This window comes from Eptesicus fuscus, chromosome 7 (assembly GCF_027574615.1).
Source record: "Eptesicus fuscus isolate TK198812 chromosome 7, DD_ASM_mEF_20220401, whole genome shotgun sequence".
In the NCBI taxonomy this organism is placed as follows: Eukaryota; Metazoa; Chordata; class Mammalia; order Chiroptera; family Vespertilionidae; genus Eptesicus; species Eptesicus fuscus.
Window position 1 is genome coordinate 80,129,508 of NC_072479.1, and position 18,016 is coordinate 80,147,523.

At 39.1% G+C, this 18,016-nt stretch overlaps 1 protein-coding gene across 1 annotated transcript in view; it reads left to right on the forward strand.

Annotated features, from left to right (window-relative positions):
* The window catches only part of LOC114231281 (polyubiquitin-like), a 575,445-nt gene that overhangs the window by 464,113 nt on the left and 93,316 nt on the right, over window positions 1-18,016 (forward strand). The gene's annotated exons all lie outside the window — the stretch shown is intronic.

The following is an 18,016-nucleotide window of genomic DNA, read 5'->3' on the forward strand; positions in this document are numbered from 1 at the left end:
TCCTATAGCCCCCGATGGGCCCCCACCACCCTGATCTGCCCATAGCCCCTCCCCCTGGATGGCCACACCCCAATAGGTGGTGGGGTCGGCCTTCAACCACCCATGGCCCCTCACCCAGGCCACTGGCCCCTCTGATTGGCACCCCTTACTCTATTCAGGGGTGGGGACAGCCAGCTCACCACCCACAGCCTCTCCCCATGGCTGGCCCCACCCTCAATTGGCCTCCCCAACCCCAATCGGGGGCAGGGCCCACCGGCCAATCACCTGCGGCCCTTTCCACCAGCTGGCCCAGCCCTGATCAGGCCCCGATTGAGGCGGGCCAGCCAGCCAACCTCTCGACATCTCCTCCTCCTGCGGGGGCCTGATGCGGCGGGGGCCAAATATGGCGGGGATCTCCCTTTTTCGCATCCCACGCGGAAAGAGAGATGAACGAACTGGTTCTAAGTGGAGGTGGCCAGGGATTGAGAAATATTAGAAATAAAAAGAGGAGAGATAGATTTGAAAGCTGGGTCTGGGTGGATCTTTCTGTGCCTGGCTGAGGCCACAGAACAGATCCAGACTGCAAAGCTGAGGCTTTATTTATAATCAGGGACAAACAAGGCAATTAACAATGTTCTTGTAAGTTTCACTTGTTTTGGCAGCACTTGCTGCCCCTCCCACAGCCCACTAGCTACCCAGGAAGGATTTAGGGATCAGTTACAGGATCAGGCTTAATTATGCTGGGAGGAGTCTGCCCTCCAAACGAACTTGTTTGTGATCCTACCACAGGTCAGTCTGAGGTTTAACCCTATAACCGATTCCTACATCCTCCCAACAGGCCCAGCCCCAATCCGTCCTGATTGGGACCGGGCCAGCTGGACTCCACCCGTGCACAAATTCGTGCACTGGGCCTCTAGTTATGATAATAAAAGTGAGAGATGCACTAAGTTAGTGATGGTAGAGATGTAGAAAAATGATGGAGTGTGGAAATGAATTGACAGGGCTTAGATATCGATAATTTGAGTTAAGAAGTGAGAGGAAAGTGATACACATAGACACTCAATGGCTTTGTGTTTTCCTTTCCTTTTTTTCTCTTTAACCTCCTATTTTATGTAGTATTTGTAGAAGCAATCCAATTTTTGGATACATATACTTGCATTGTTTTTACATTTTAATATTTTTTATTTCAATATTATTATTTTTATTTAGACTTAGTATGTATTATTGAGTTCAGAAATGTATTTATAGTTAAAATATCTATTAATTATATGTTATTATGAGAAGAGTCTAATTTCTGACATACCAGAAATCTTACCTTCTGAAATTATTCTAATCTATGATAAATACCAACTTATTTATTATATCACTGTTGCATATAAGATGCAAGAACCATAATTAAAAAGAGTTGCCAAAGGGAAATAAATCAATCATTAGAAAATAAATAATGATAAAATAAAATTTATAGTTAATAATAAAACATTGAACTCTATATGCCACAAACAGTCTGCTAGGAGCATCTATGTATTCTCTCGTCAAATTCTCATTGGACCCTGTGGGACAGATTATTGTTAGATCCTATTATTAGTATCTCCATTTCATACATAGGAAAATGGTGACATGGTCAGTTCACCTAAGTTGCAGAAAGTAGCATTGCTTACAAGCAGTGGCATGGGGATTTGAACCCAGATCTTTCACATTCCAGAACCTGCACTCCTGTGATAAATTTGAAAACTTCATTTCAAAAATTATTTTGTTCAATTCTGGTCTCATAATTTACTAGATTTATGGTAGTATGCCATTATCCCACATAAACTTTCACATAGAAACTCTAGATGAGAAAATTTATAAAAGGCACTAAGAAAATGTCTTATGTGATACATGCTATCTGTAAGTAAAATGAAAAGGTTTTTGAAAATTACATTTTTTTCATTATAGTTTGTTCATTCATTTGAAGACAAATCAGTTTTGGTTTTCCACTCCCAATATTTGATGTTAACTTATATTTCCCTGGTATTAGGACATTTGAAGTCAGGCATTATTGAGAAATAAGTAAGTCCTAAAAATTTCATAGTCTGTGAAACTTGTTTTGCAAATGTTAAGTCCACAAAGTTCTGCATTACAATAAGCAACTAAATGGCAACTACAAATTTGCTGAAGAAATTAAAGTTAGTAGATTATTGAAAACAATTTGGTTCATGTTTAGTTCATATTCAACAAAAGAATTTGGATGCCTGATAGAAAGGTGATTTAGACTACATTTGCATGCAGAACTAGTTCTATTATTATGAGGGTCAAGTCATTCAAAACCCAGTTTTGACAGAACCTAGATTGCTAAAGTAGTCATCTTTAAGATGAGTATGGTTTGAGACCTTAAATATTCATCATTAATAAAAATTCCATGACATTTTTCAAAAGAACATTTGCCCAGGTCATTTGAACAGATGCCAAGTTAAATCATTAAAGCATGGCCAACTGCCATTTCATTTTTCTTCTTTACCTTAATATCATAGATTTTTTTTTTTTAAGTTAAAGGAACCTGAACTATTTTTCTTGAGTACAGGATTTTTAAGTGAATATAAGAATCTCAGAAAGTACCTTTCCCAAACCTGGAACTTTACACTTCTTTGAAAAATCTCTTCTTGGGATGGAATATGTTTGATAAGAAAGAGTATTTCTGATTTCTTAATAATTAAATTCTGGATAAAATGTTCCATTGAACAAATACCATATGATCTCACTTGTATGTGGAATCTAACAAACAAAATAAACTGACAAAATAGAAACAGAGATGTGGATACATGGAAGAAACTGACAGCTGTCAGAAGGGAAGGGGAAGAGGGCGGCTGGATGAAAGAAGGTGAAGGGATTAGACAAAGGATGTATATGATAACCCATAGACACAGACAACAGTGTGGTGATGGCAGAGGGAAGTGGGGGAGGGGGGAGAGTTGGGTACAGATGGACAAAAGTGGGGGGAATAGGGACATCTGTAATAGTATAAACAACAAAAGTAAAGTTAAAATACATTTTTTTATGTAAAAATTTTCCAATGAATAGGCCAGAAGCTGTTTGCCTTGTTTGTTGTGTTAGTGTCATTATTCTTATCCTATACTAGAGGCCCAGTGCACAAAATTTGTGCTTGGGTAGGGTCCCTAAGCCTGGCTAGTGATCAGGTTCAATCGGGGCCTTCTGGCTGCTGACCGGTGCCTTCCTTCCGGCTGCCAGCCAGGGCCTTCCTTCGTTTCGTGCCACCCCCTGGTGGTCAGCGCATATCATAGCGAGCAATCAAACTCCAGGTCTCCTGGTCAAACTCCTGAGGGGACACTTTGCATGTTAGCCTTTTATGTATATAGACAATAAAAGGGTAATATGAAAATAGACCAAGTGGCAGAACAACCAAACAACCAATCAAGGTGTAATATGCTAATGATATGCTAAGGCTGCCCAACCACTCATTATGATGTGCACTGAACACCGGAGGCAGACAGTCTACTGGTCAACCAGTCGCTGTAATGTGCACTGACCATCAAGGGGCAGATGCTCCGACTGGTAGGTTAGCTTGCTGATGGGGTCCGGTTGATTGAGACTGAGCAAGATGGGCCAGACACGCCCTGGAGCCCTCCTGCAGTCCCTCTCCTGCCTGATCGTGCAACGGTGGGGTCCCTCAGCCTGACCTGCGCCCTCTAGCAATCTGGGACCCCCCGGGGGATGTTTGAGAGTTGGTTTCAGCCTGATCCCACAGGCCACTCCCCTTGGGAGGGCGCCAGACACAGGACTCATTGCTGGCAAGCACTGCTGTGGCTGCGTGAGCCTCTCCAGATTGGGACTGATTGGGTGCGAGATCGCAGAGGGCACAGTGGGACCAGGATGAGTGGGAGCAGCAGGTAGGAGCTGCAGGTGGCATTGGACTGCGGGTTTCAGCCTGATCCCTGCAGGCCACCCAGAGGGACCCCAACTGTGCATGAATTCATGCACTGGGACTCTAGGTTTTTTTTATAACTAAAGATTAAACCACATTCTATTTGATAAAGATACTCTATTGGTGATTTTCTGTTGTAATCACAAGTTCACAAAAACAGGTGCATTATAATTTTTCACTTCTCCACACATTTTAGAAACCGTTACCATTTTTTATTAATTGGAGGTAAGGTAAGTCCTTTTCCATCTGTTTCTGGATATAATAAGCACATGCTTTGTTTTACATCCCACATATTTCAGATTCCTGCTTTGCTGTCATAGAAATTTCTTATGTTACCTCATCAGATTTGGTAGTTCATTTGCATGTTGAAGAACATCAATGATACTGTATTTGAATGGTACCTTGATATGATTTTTAAAAGGCTACCAGAGTTAAGGAATGACTCAAAAGAATAAAATGAAGATTGATATTGAAAGTAAGCTATTAACTAGATTCTCTCTCTATCTCATAGTTTATGTATATTGAATTAAAGTATAATTCTTACTATATTAAAAAGCATGTTTATCATCCAGTGGTGAATGTCTCCAAGTTAGTTTTATCCTGTCTATAATTTATTAATTTCAATGTTTCAAATAGTTAATTGTACAGATAGATGTCTACTAGGTTTCATTAGAAATTATTTACATTTAAATATGTGATACTTATATCCAGCTACATGCAATAGAACCTGGTAAACTCCTTCACACACTTAAGGACTAATATTATGCTTTAACCCCTTTGTGATTTCTTATCTAATCCACAAGTGTAATCTTTCCTGCCTAAATTTCCCTTAAAACTTTATGAATATTTATTTATCAGCAATCATTTTATAATAATAAATGGCTAGGATTTGTTCAGTACTTACTATACTAGGCATGGTTCTAATGTTCTATTTAATTTAATGATTTTATTGCTCCAGGAGAGGGTTTAATTTCCATAGTTGTCAAATAATTTCTGTAGGAAGCAGTTATAGGGTTAAGCCTCGGACTGACCTGCTTGCAAAGTCACAAACAAGTCCCAGCTTGGAGGGCACAGTCCTCTAAGCATAATTAAGCTTGATCTTGTGACTGCTCCCTAGATCTTTCCTGGGTAGCTAATGGGCTGTGGGAGGGGCAGCAAGTGCTGCCAAAACAAGTGAAACTTACAAGAACATTGTAAATTACCTTGTTTACCCCTGACTATAAATAAAGCATCAGCTTTGCAGTCTGGATCTGTTCTGTGGCCTCAGCAAGGCACAGAAGATCCACCTAGACCCAGCTTATTCTCTTTATGTCTCTTTCTTCATCCTTCACCGCCCTCCCTCAGGCTCGCTGAACCCTTGGCTGTGCTGGTGCGGCACAAATTGCTATAACTTATCCATTCAACAAGAACAAAACATGCTCATTTTAGTCTCTGTGTGTGTGTGTGTGTGTGTGTGTGTGTGTGTGTGTGTGTGTGATATTAGGCATTTATGCTATGCTAAACATGGGAAGTTCAAAGATTTTTAATACAGTCTACTTAGTTACAAAGTAATGACAAGGATATGAAATGGCATTGTCTTAGGAATGACCAGAAAATACCAAACAAACCTGGGTCATTGGGGTTTTTATTTGGTAACTAGCTTTCCCGTTGCAGGAAAATTCCTGCAATGGGATTTCCTGCTGCACTCTACCCCGCCTCCGTTCCTCCCTTGCCGCCCGCCTCGCCTTCTCCTCCGCCCGCCCGCGTTTCCCTTCGCCCCCGGCCCCGCCTCCGCCCTGCCCTTGCCGCCCGCCTCGCCTTCTCCTCCAGCCCGCCCGCGTTTCCCTTCGCCCCCGGCCCCGCCTCCGGCCCGCCCTTGCCTCCCGCCTCGCCTTCTCCTCCAGCCCGCCCGCGTTTCCCTTCGCCCCCGGCCCCGCCTCCACCCCACCCTCGTCGCTGGCCCCGCCTTCTCCTCCAACCTGCCCGCGTTTCCCTTCGGCCCCGGCCCCGCCTCTGCTCCGCCCTTGCCGCCGGCCCCGCCTTCTCCTCCAGCCCGCCTTCGTTTCCCTTCGCCTACGGCCCTGACTTCGCTCCTCCCTTCTCCTCCCCCCGCCCCCTTGGCTTGCTTGCTTCTTCGAAGCTTTACTCCCCTTTGCAGCTCTTGGCTTCTTTCAACAGTCTTGATATGCAAATTAGCCGCCATCTTTGTTGGGGCAATTTGCATACTCGTCCTGATTGGTTGGTGGGCGTGGCTTGGTTGGTGGGCGTGGCTTAGGTGTAGCGAAGGTGCAGTCAATTTGCATATTTGTCTATTATTAGATTAGATTATGGAACAAAATTCAATATACACATTAAACAAGATAAAAATCTTAATTTCCATTTACTCATTCAACAAATGTGTAGCTAGCCCTATATACAATATTAATGTTGTTATTAATAACACTAGTAGCCCTGCGCACGAATCTGTGCACCAGTAACTTGCCAATAGCTTGCTGCTGCCCTTCAGTAGCTCTCCACCCACTGCCCCACCCTCCTGTAGCTCCCCCTGCCCCTTTACCCAGCACCCCCCTCATAGCTTGCTGCTCTGGCCCCTCCTGTAGCTCTCCGCCACTCACTTGTAGCTCGCTGCCCCATCCTCCTGCTGATCCATGATCCAGCTGTTACGCTTCACCGCGTAACAACCATTTGCATATTACATCTTTATTATATAGTATTCATAACCAGCATTGATTAGGCAGGCACCATGTAGTATAAAATGTTATAGAAACTAAGAATATGATAATGAAAAAAGCAGACAAAAATCTCTGAAATGAAAGCCATAACTAAGTTATCTTTATCTATGTATTATTTTTTCCTTGTTATTAGAGTTTTTTTAGGAATTGAAGTGTATGCTTATTTGGATTTTCTGATTGAGAACATTTTGATTGAAAAATTTTAATGAAATACTTTGTCTTCCCACCTGCCTCTCAATGTGTGTAGAATGAGAAATACAGAATTTCCTAGACAGTAGATCCTATGGTGTCTCGTGAAAATTTTCTAAATATTATCTTTAACTAAATAGGTGCTACTACCAAAGGTTAACAGCAATAGATTTCTATTTCTGTTCTATAAATCTATTAACAATTACCAGGATAGGAAGCTTTAACTCCATTGGCTTTCTATTAGGTTGTAGTTTTTTTCTTTTTAGTGTATTTTTTATGAAATAATCTTTTTAATTAGGTAATTATATTCTATTATACATCTACTTATTTGAACCGTGTACAAGCAGTGAGGTGATTTTGTGAAAAGCAATAATTTCACATTTTATCCAATATTTTGCTATTTTACATACAAGTGTGAAGATCAAACAATTAAGTTTTTTTTTTTTTGTAATTCAGTCCATTACATGATTCCTGGTCTTCTCAAGTGAGATATGGGAAAGTACTTTAAGCACATTTATTTTGAATTTATTTATAGTTGTGAATCAATTTTAATAAACATATTGCTATACTCTAAGAATGGTATTACAAAATACAATTGTCCATTAATCTAGTGATGTTTGGAGGGTCTTCAAACTCAAAGGCTAACTCCTTTTTCTGATTTTGGGGTGAAATAGTCAATTTATTTTGGGATTTTTGTCTAGGCTTCAAATCACCATGCTATATTTCTTTCACGAGAGCTGTTTCTAGAATTTAGACCTTTGCAAATTGTGTTGATGCCCACACATGATTTACCAATTCTAGACATAAGTATAAATCCTCGCAAGCTCTCCTTTCCTTGCAGTTCTCTCTTTGATGATGATGTTTTTCTCTTTATATCATTCTGATTTCTTTGCTGAATGTGGAAGAAGTTAAATTAATTTTTCAATGTGTAATTTTCATATGCTATATTCTAGTATAGCAAATTACTATTATGAAAAATGTGCTACTTGTAAACTTCCAGCTAGTCTTCAGTAACTTGAAATTATAATGAATTGTGTTGAAGCTATGTGTATGTGATGACTATCTAATATTGTCTACAGTTCACAACAATATTTCCTACTTAGATAGTTTACCAGCCTCTGGGATCAGAAATGCAGGGAGAATGGTCATCCTCAGAGATTTAGATTTGGAGATTTTATTTTTGACAAAGCAGTATTCTCATATCCCAGGCAGTTCTGAACTTACCATTGCACTTCCCCACAGAGTAAGTTGCCTCTGCATTTCCTCAAAGAGGATCTGGCAACACAGGAGTTTGGTGGAAGTAAAAGTAAAAGCAAAAGAAAATAATGATCCTATCTGTAATAGCACAGTCTTTATAATTTTTAATCAGGTGTGAGTTAAATGAATTTATTATTTCTTTAGAAAGATTGCCTGCCTTATTCAAATGAAGAATGAGTCTTTCTCAATGAACACCTTAGGAAATTTAATTGCGACTAAAAAACGGTTCTCCTTTATAAGAGGGAATTCTGTAACCTCAGCAGTTCCCTATATTTGTGATTAAACAAAGTCCATTGTCTAACTTATAAAATCCAAACTTAATCATTGATTTGCTTGTTGCACTGTACCCTGCACAAATGAAACATCAATGACATGCCTATGGATATCTTTCAGTATCAAAGAAAATGACAAAATGCTGCACTTTAATGAGTTATGGCTAAGGCTAATTGCTGCTTAATTCACAGATGACATAGCATCCTTTCATTAATGCTGTCTCTGTATTTCAGCCTGAAAGTTATCAAATATAGATTTACTTAGGCCCCTTGTAGGATGTAAAAGTATAAGTAAACCTGAAGCATTTAACCAAACAGTAGAATCAAAAAATGACTGGGAAAACACACTTTGGTAAGATTCTGGGCTTTTGGAAATGAAACTCATTTGGCACCATGAAGACAGGGAGGCATAAAAACAAATCAAAATTCTGCTAGCCTACCATTGTTACATATCTTTTTCTTCTTGTTTTCCAGGAATGTGCTAATAGAAATTCACACTTTCAAAGATGTAAACCAAGTTATATGGTCAAATTGTTAAACAGCAGCCCTATTATATATTGTATACAGAAAAATAAAAAGCACAATAAATTATTCTTTTAAAAATGCATTAGCTCGTGGGGGGCGGTTAGAGGGGAGTTGGAGGGATTGAGCAAAAAGGGGAAAAAGAGAGAGAGAGATCTCATAGATATGGACAACATTGTGGTGATTGAGTGTGAAGGGGGTGGAGATGGAAGAGGGCAGAGAGAGGATAAAAGGTGATGGAAAAAATAAAATTAAAAAAATATTCATTCGCTCTACAAGTATTGTTCTAACCATGAAATCAAAGTTTACATATTATAATCAAGATGAGCAAAACTTTAGAGTTATTACTGTCTGTTATTGCAATTCTTTTCTAGAGGCTGTCTTTTGATTAGACAATAGGAACTTACATTTGCCAATTAAAGGTGTTTTACTCATATTCAATTGAAATTTTTTTTTAATTCTTTCAATTCCTTTCTGGCTGTCACTCAGGACTGTTCCCATGATGCCACTCTGCTCCCTGAAATGGTAACTGCTTTCAAGGGAAAGCTTGCGAACCTCAGGACGTTGAGGGAGAGACATACCTCTGAGTTTTCACCTATTTTATGTGCATCCACCGTGTTCTTGCTTACATTAACATTTAATGTAATATTTGCAGTAAATTGGATATTAGTATTTCCATTTTTTTCTGGTAAGATAATGGAGTATCAAACAGGTTAACTAGTTACCCATATAATAAAAGCTAACCTGTATGGAGTGTCATCTGACATACACTTCAAAGCTCTATAATATGCTAATGTACATTAATTTAATCCACAATAACCTATGATGTAGACATTCATTCTATCTCCATTTTGCAGATGAAGAAACAAAGACACAGAGAGATTAAGCAATTTATCTAAGACTACATTGATGTGTTTTAGTGGGGACAGTATTCAAACTCAGGCAGTGTGCCTTCAGAGACCACACACTTACCCACCACTGCATCTATTAAATGCACTGGAGCTTCACAACTTCAGATGGTCTCCAAGTGGAATGGAATCTGAATAACGGGTTTTGTAGCTTTGAAGTGCTAAAGAGATGGCACATTATGTTGTACATTGTTTCCCACAGTGCAGCATAGTATATTCCACTGTAGCTAATGAGTGAGCATTAGCTCTCACCCTTGCTTGCCAGTGACTGACTAGCACCTCCATCTTACTGTCTGGTTATAACAAGAGGTCCTGTGTAGCCTGAAATAGTGAGAATGTTTTCCATTTACTTGTTTGCACTCACTTATTTTATATGCTTTCTACAACCTTGATGTAGCAGTGTGATTTTGTTGGTAGAGTAAAGAGGGAATCAAATGTAAGTGGAGTTACAGCCTGCCCCACATTCAGCACCCTAGAAGTAGTATCTTACAGACATAGTAAGTACCACGACCAGTGAGGGAACTTTTAGTCTATAAGTTCAGACCTGAGTGAATGAATTTATGAGAGGCCCATAGTTGAGAGGGGAAGGAAACAACTTAAGAGTTGCAGAGACCTCGTGCAAGTATATTAGAAGAAGATGTCCATTAAAGAGAGGAAAGGTGACGCTTGCATTTCTTATGACTAATTCTCAAATTCATTCTTCAGCTTCAAGATCCATGACTTTTGGAAGTTTGATGCCTCTCTTATAGAGTCTAATAATAAACACTACAACCATTTAAATTCATTTCAAACAAATTTTTTAAGTTATAGGAAATATTGACAAATATTTTCACAAGAAATGTATCATGTAAAGGGAAAGTTAAATTTAGGAACATATCTATTTTATATTTAACAAAATTTAGGTTATAAGTATGACTATATTCTTTATCTTAAAATGAACAAAGAATTAAAAAATGACAAGGAAATTAGTTTTGACTTCATATCCAGCTTTTCTAATTTAATAAAGAAAATCTAATTTAGAAGAATAATTATGTACCATAATTATAAAAATAACATAACTTCTCAAACATGGTCATAAAAAGAAATCAAGTGCTTGTCAAATTTCCATAAAGTCTGTCTTATCCTTAGATTGTCAAATCAAGCTCTTTGAAGAGCCCATCTCTAATCCTTGTTGATTTTTTTTTCATTTTTTTTCACCAGTGAAAAATGCAGCAGTACTTGTAACTACATTAATATGTATTAACTATGTTAATTATATTTAACTGTATTAATTAATAGTTACCAGTTTCAATGCAGTTAATTATTACCAGTGATTAATATAGTTCTCCACCATCACATAGAGGAATTACATGAAATCTTACATTTTTTACAAGATTTATAGTTTCACTCTGCAATCGCATGCCATTGTGCTTGCACTAATTTTAGATGTTTGCAACAGCTAACAACCAGTGAAAGATTGACCAATAAGAAATGAAGACTTTGATACAATGGGGATGATGTTTGGCATTAGAAGCAAGGCTGATATTCAGCCAGTAAACACTCTTGTGGTCATATTAGTTGTTAAATTATTAAGATTCATCCACACCTTGAAATAAAACCACATTTGTTCTCTAATATTCTGGGCTAAGATCCCATAACTATTATTGTAATCCACTCTTGATTTCATGCCCCGGGTTTGTTTTCCTATAAACAACAGTAATGATATATGTTCTGCAATATTGAATTTTTAAACAAAGAACGTGCATTTAAAGGAAATTATAAAGTAATATCAATATCTCTTTCGATCTTATGATTCCTCCACCTACTATTTTTAATGACTTTCCTACACCTGATTTTAGAGCAGCCTCTTAGCTACTCAACTTTATGTAGACTTCCTCAAAAATTCTCCTTTGTTATCATAAAAATAACTCATTTTCCCACTCATATTTTACTTATTTATGTATTTCAACAATATAATTTTGAATGAAAACAACCTGTTTCTTGGCTTGCAACTAATTCAACTGTCAAAGCCAAAATACATGTGGTAGTAAAAAATAGTGTCTTACAGAGTAGCACACTACATAGTAGATTTTATAGAGGAAATGAAGAGTATCCAATAAAGTGACAAATGGTTTAAATGGAAGTGAGTTAGTAGTACATTTATTGTACTTGTTTTTTCCTTAAAATGTCAAGTCCACAGTTAGATGTGTCTCCTGAGGATAACTATGTATTTGCTTAGAAGGAGGAAATGGGCAACCCTTGGGAGGTTGATCTCAAATTCAATATATGCATAAGAATCACCCAGGGCCCTTGTTAAAATTCAGATTTTTAACCCTAATCCAAAGACACTGGGTCTGGCGAAATACTTGACATATTCTTTTTCAAAACTAGCAGCCCAAGTGTTTCCAGAAAATGCAATCCATAGAGTATTTTGTGAACTAATGACCTATAATATCCACTCCTCAGAAACAGGATACAATTTAAATTGTATCCCATTTGTGGAAGTGAGGCTGTCTTGTGTAGAAAATTTAGAAAATATTGGGAAATAAAATAACAAAAACCACCCACAATTTCATTATCCAGATGTAATATTTAAAAATATATATTTTTGTGTGCTTACATTGAATTAGATGTAAACACATACCTTTATAAATTATATTAGAGGTTACTTTTTAAAGGAAATATTGGAAAATACTTGGTCAAATTCTTGTAAAACAAAATAGAAACCATACTAGTTACTGCAAACAGGGAATTGGTTAGCCAGATGTCAGGAACCTTCAGGATACTGAGAAAATTCAGACATCAGTTACTGAAGGAAGCACCTGCCATTTTTAAGACTGAGGGAAGGAACAGAAGGTTTTAAGTGTGACCTAGAACCTGGCAGCTCAAAGAAGGGACCACAACATAACTGGGGCCTAGGCAGCTGAGAGGAGCCTGACACTCCTGGTGATTGGTCCACCACGGATGGTGGGTGCTCGGCCTCTGTGAAGGTGCAGTGTGTATAGCATTTCCTGTCATCAGCTGGGAATGGGATGTCCTTTGTTCCTAAAGCAGTACTAAGAGTAATTAGAATCAGAGTGGGAGCTTCTTACAAGCCCTGTGTGCTAATAAATCCCCTCCTAATGCTCCCCCACTAAAAAATATAGTAGGAACTGAGATGTCAAAAGAGTTTACCTTCTCCAATTCCAATGTGACAGGCAAAGTATAGAAAGGTAGCCTGGGAGCTGAAATAAAAAAAGAGTTAGCACAGTTCATCCTTTGGGTTACTCAGCATCAATACACTTTCTAAGCATATTTAAGCTTTCATAAAACACCAGTAACAACTCAATGCTTCCTCCTAGTAAGGCACAACAATTTTTCATTTATGTGAAGGCATTTTCATTGTCTCTTTAAAAATATTAAATGCAAAGTCCAGCAGTCACTGTATCCAGTGTATCCTCCCTGGAGTGTTGTTAATTATATTTTCATTTGCACACAGATCTATAAAAATATTCAGTAACATAGGATTCAATTTAAAAGTTACTAACAACAGTCCTTATATAAAACTAGAGGCCCAGTGCACATATTTGTGCACCGGTGGGGTCCCTTGGCCTGGCCTGCAAAGATCAGGCCGAAACCGGTTCTATGACATCCCCCAAGGGGTCCTGGATTGCGAGAGGGCTTTCAAGGGCTAATATGCTAAGTGTCTGACCTTCTGGCCAGTTGCTATGATGCCCACTGACCACTGGAGGGCCGACACTCAACACAGGAGCTGCCGAGCTGCAGTGACTTGGCAGTGGCGGTTCTTGGGGGACACACCCCGAAACCAGAGAGGAGGGAGCTCGATTCCTCACAGAGCAGCATGATTCCACCTTTGGCCATGGGTTATGTTGTTGCTGGGGCACTGTCAGCCCCGAATCTGGTTTACTGCACACTTGCATTTGCGTTCCACACCCTATACGACAGCAACTTTGCAGAGTGCCCTCTCACACTCCAGGACCCCTTGGGGGATGTTGGAGAGCCAGTTTTGGTTCGATCCCCATAGGCCAGGCCAAGGGACCCCACCTGCCGGAGGGACCCTGCTCACTCTGCAGAAGCCCTTCAAGCCAAGGCACCACCCCAGGTGCAGCCGGCCAGCGAGGGACCGAGGGAGGTTGGCTCCAGGGCATGTCTGGTCCATCTCGCCCAGTCCTGCCCCGCCAGCCACCTTCTAATTAATTTTCTTTCAATGTGCATGAATCCGTGCACCAGGTCACTAGTATATAGATAATTGAGGCAATATGGAGGAAAGACAAATTTTAGTCAATGTTAGTAAATGTGTCCATAACAATCAGGATGAAATAACAGTTTGTCTCTATATTTTTTAACTTTATTTTTATGGCTAACACTAGTACAGGTGTCCCCATCCACCCTCCTTTGCCCACCTCCTCCCATCCCCAGCCCCTCTTCATTCTGGCCGTCACCTCACTGTTGTCTGTGTCCATGGTTTATGCATATATGTTCTTTGGCTAATCTCTTCACCTTCTTTTATCTAGTCCCCCACACCCTCCTCCCTACTAATAGTTGTCAGTCTGCTCCATGAATCCATGCCTCTGATTCCATTTTGTTCCTCAGTTTATTTTGTTCATTAGAGTCCACATATAAGTGAGATCATATGGTATTAGTCTTTCTCTGACTCTCTAATTTTAATTTATTTTATACAGGAAGAGAGACAGAGAGACAGAGAAAGAAAGAGAGAGGGAGAGAGAGAAACATTGATGTGAGAGAGAAACAATGATCAATTTTCTCCTGTATGTGTCTGACCATGGATCTAAGCTACAACCCGGGAACGTGCTCTGACAGGGAGCCAAACCCGCCACCTTTTGCTGTACAGGATGACACTCCAACCACGTGAATCACCTGACTATGTCTCTACTCTATATTTTTGTCTAACTTATCACAAGATTTCATTGTAAACTTATGGCTTCATTGTTCCTTTTTTCTACTCTATGTCCCTTTTGTTTAGTTTCTATTTTTTCATTAACTTTACTATTGGATGGGCATTGAAGAGATTCACCATATACTCTTGAATTTAAGACAACATTCCTTGTTACCCCATTGATGTAGCATCAAATAAATTTCTCCTAGGAAAATGAGTTCAATCACCCTGGTACAGTGATTCTAAAGCTGTATCTAAAATGGCGAGGAAATGCAGAAATTACAAGAATGGATCATCTGTGATATGGAAACTAGTAACTACATTGGCCATTTCCTATGGAGGATTTTTTTTTTTTTTGGCAACTGGTTGCATAGTTAGTTGAAGATGGAAATTTTTAAAGGGATGTTGAGATAACCTAAACATTAGTAACTGTAAGAATCTGCTACTACCTTGAAGGCTAGGTGGACCAAGGATAGACCCAATAGCTCAGGAAAGAAGCTTCTGGGTGGCTTTTCCTCAGATCTCAGAAGCAGCATTACATAGCTGGGGCTGAGAGTGTCAAAGGAAGCTAAAAGATGGCACTCACTGCCTTTCTGCCACAGCAACAGTGGCGGAAAATGAAAGAAGCAAGTGTTTTTCCAGTCTCCTGCTGGCCAAATTATTTCTAGTTCTTCTTACTGGTACAACTTAACAAGAAGTTAACTGGCAAGGGAATCTAATGATCTAGTTTGTAGACCCCAATTCCAGTATCATAAGATTTCAGGGACAATAGGCAAATAACTAGCACACATGTTATTTTATATATATAATATTATATATATATATATATATATATATAATTTCAGAGAGGAAGGGAGAGGGGGAGAGAGATAGAAATACCAATGATGAGAGAGACTAATTGATCAGCTGCCTCCTGCACGTCCCACACTGGGGATCAAGCCCGCAACCCAGTCATGTGCCCTTACTGGGAATTGAACCGCAACCTCCTGGTTCACAGGTCAACCACTGAGCAACACTGGCTGGCAATGTTATTTAACATATTTTGAGAGCAATATTTTAATGTCTGCAATATAACCCAATGTCAGAGCACAGTCTATTTATTGAAATATACTATTCAAAATCCCACTCTAACTAAGCCTTTCTCCATGTAGCAGTGAGGCTAAGGTTTTCAAACTCAAGCACAGAAATGCAGAAACCCTGAAATGAATTCCCTGGCTACGGGGAAAAGTTCAAACTCTTGAACATAGCTAATGAGTCTCTGTGAGCTGGCTACTCTGCAGCCTCAACTTGTGTCATTCTTCATTGACGCTCCTCTTCCGCACTGATGTTTTTATATACAGGGTGTCCCCAAAATAGGCATACACACTTTAACGCTGATAGTTCAATTGATGTTTCTTTCTTTTCAGTCAGACTAAGCTTTGAATGAAGTAAATTCATTCTAAAATGCTACTGGAAGTTTGAAAATGCAGTTGAAGTACAAACACTGCCTTTATAATTATTTGTGTATACAAAAAAATGTATACACTTTAACAGCTGATACCTCACTTAATTTTCACTCCTTTTCAGGTGTAAACTGATTTGAAATAATGGGTGAAGCGAGAATTTTTTTTGAACAAAGAAAATTTATCCAGTGGACTTTTTTCTGGGGATATATAAAAGATAAAGTTTATGGCAGGATAAAGAAATTAAAGGCACCCATATAAGAAGAAAGAAGTAAATTGTCTCAATTTGCAGAAGACATATTACATAAAGAAAACCCTAAAGAAGCCACCTCCAAACTTCTAGTTTACAAGCCTTTACAGCATGTTATGGCGCTGAATACTGTAGGCAGCTGTACTGTGCTGTGCTATGGCATGATGGTGGCTGTGATGTCACTAGGTGTTAGGAATTTTTCAGCTCCATTATAATCTTACTAGAGACTCAGTGCATGTAATTGGTGCACTAGGGGGGTGTCCCTCAGCCCAGATTTCAAGAGGGTGCAGGCCAGGCCAAGGGACAACCCTGGTGCACAATCAGGGCCTGGGAGGGACGCAGGAGGTTGGCCAGCTGGGGAAGGACTGCAGGAGGGCTCCAGGGCGTGTCTGGCCCATCCCGCTCAGTCCCAATCAGCTGGACCCCAGCAGCAAGCTAGCCTACCAGTCAGAGCATCTGCCCCCTGGTGGTCAGTGCATGTCATAGCAACTGGTCAACCGGTCAACTGTCTGCCCCCTGGTGGTCAGTGCATGTCATAGCGAGCAGTTGAGCAGCCTTAGCATATCATTAACATATTATGCTTTGATTGGTTGAATGGACTACTAGACAGCATATTAGGCTTTTATTATATAGGTTAGGACTGACACTGTCATATACGCAGTCCATCATTGACTGAAATAGTTTTATGTGCTGCATGACTGTATCACTATTTACTAAAATCAATACTTACCTGAATTTCACTAGTTTGTTCCTAATGTCTGATTTTCTGTTCCAAGATACTAGACATGAGATCACATGTACTCTAAAGGCAGATCCTCTGACATACTCATTTTTGGGGGGTATCTTTAGCATCTAGCATAGTTTCTGATATTCTTAAAAGAGCTTATATTTGTTGAAATGAACCACATAAATAAACTAATGATTTCCACACATTTTTAGAAAAATTTCCTGTCAGAATATCAAAATAAACATTTCTCAAAGCCAAATAGCCACAGGAAAAAAAAAAATAACACATTTGTTGGTGGCTACATTAAGTGTTTAAATTAATTTTTTTTTTATTTCGTTTGTGTGATTGTGAATAATCAAAGGAAACCATCCAGGAATGAGTTCCTGGATTTTGTGGAATCATTAAGTGTGTGAGTGTGTGTGTGTGTGTGTGTGTGAGTGAGAGAGAGAGAGAGAGAGGGAGCTTACATCTTGAGTTTCCCTGTTAGCTTGTCCTTGATTGGCTATAATTAAGAAGTGAATCCACTAGAGGCATATTCAATTTTTCTGGTTGCTTCAATATATCGCTTTAATTTTTGTTCTTTTAATTATATTTCTTCTGCTGGATTCCTACAACTATAAGCTAGAAAGGTGAGGGCTTAATAAACACTTAACCACTCTATTAAAATTGAATATATAATTTTTAGATATATATTGAGCTCAGTCTTTGCTGATTGAAAAAGAAAAAGAAGAAAAAATAATGAAAAGGAGGAGGAAGAGCAAATCAATTTTGCTTTCCAACACTCTGAAGATGATTTTCAATAGTGCTTGAGAACTAAAGGGGGGAACGTGATTGATAAGGTAATTAAATGATAAAAAGTATCAGGCAAAGATGCAGAAAAAGTAAAAATGAGGGGAATGATCAAGTATGCTTGATCTAAAAAATTACAGTTTCAAATCATATAAATTATAATTCTTGGAGCTGA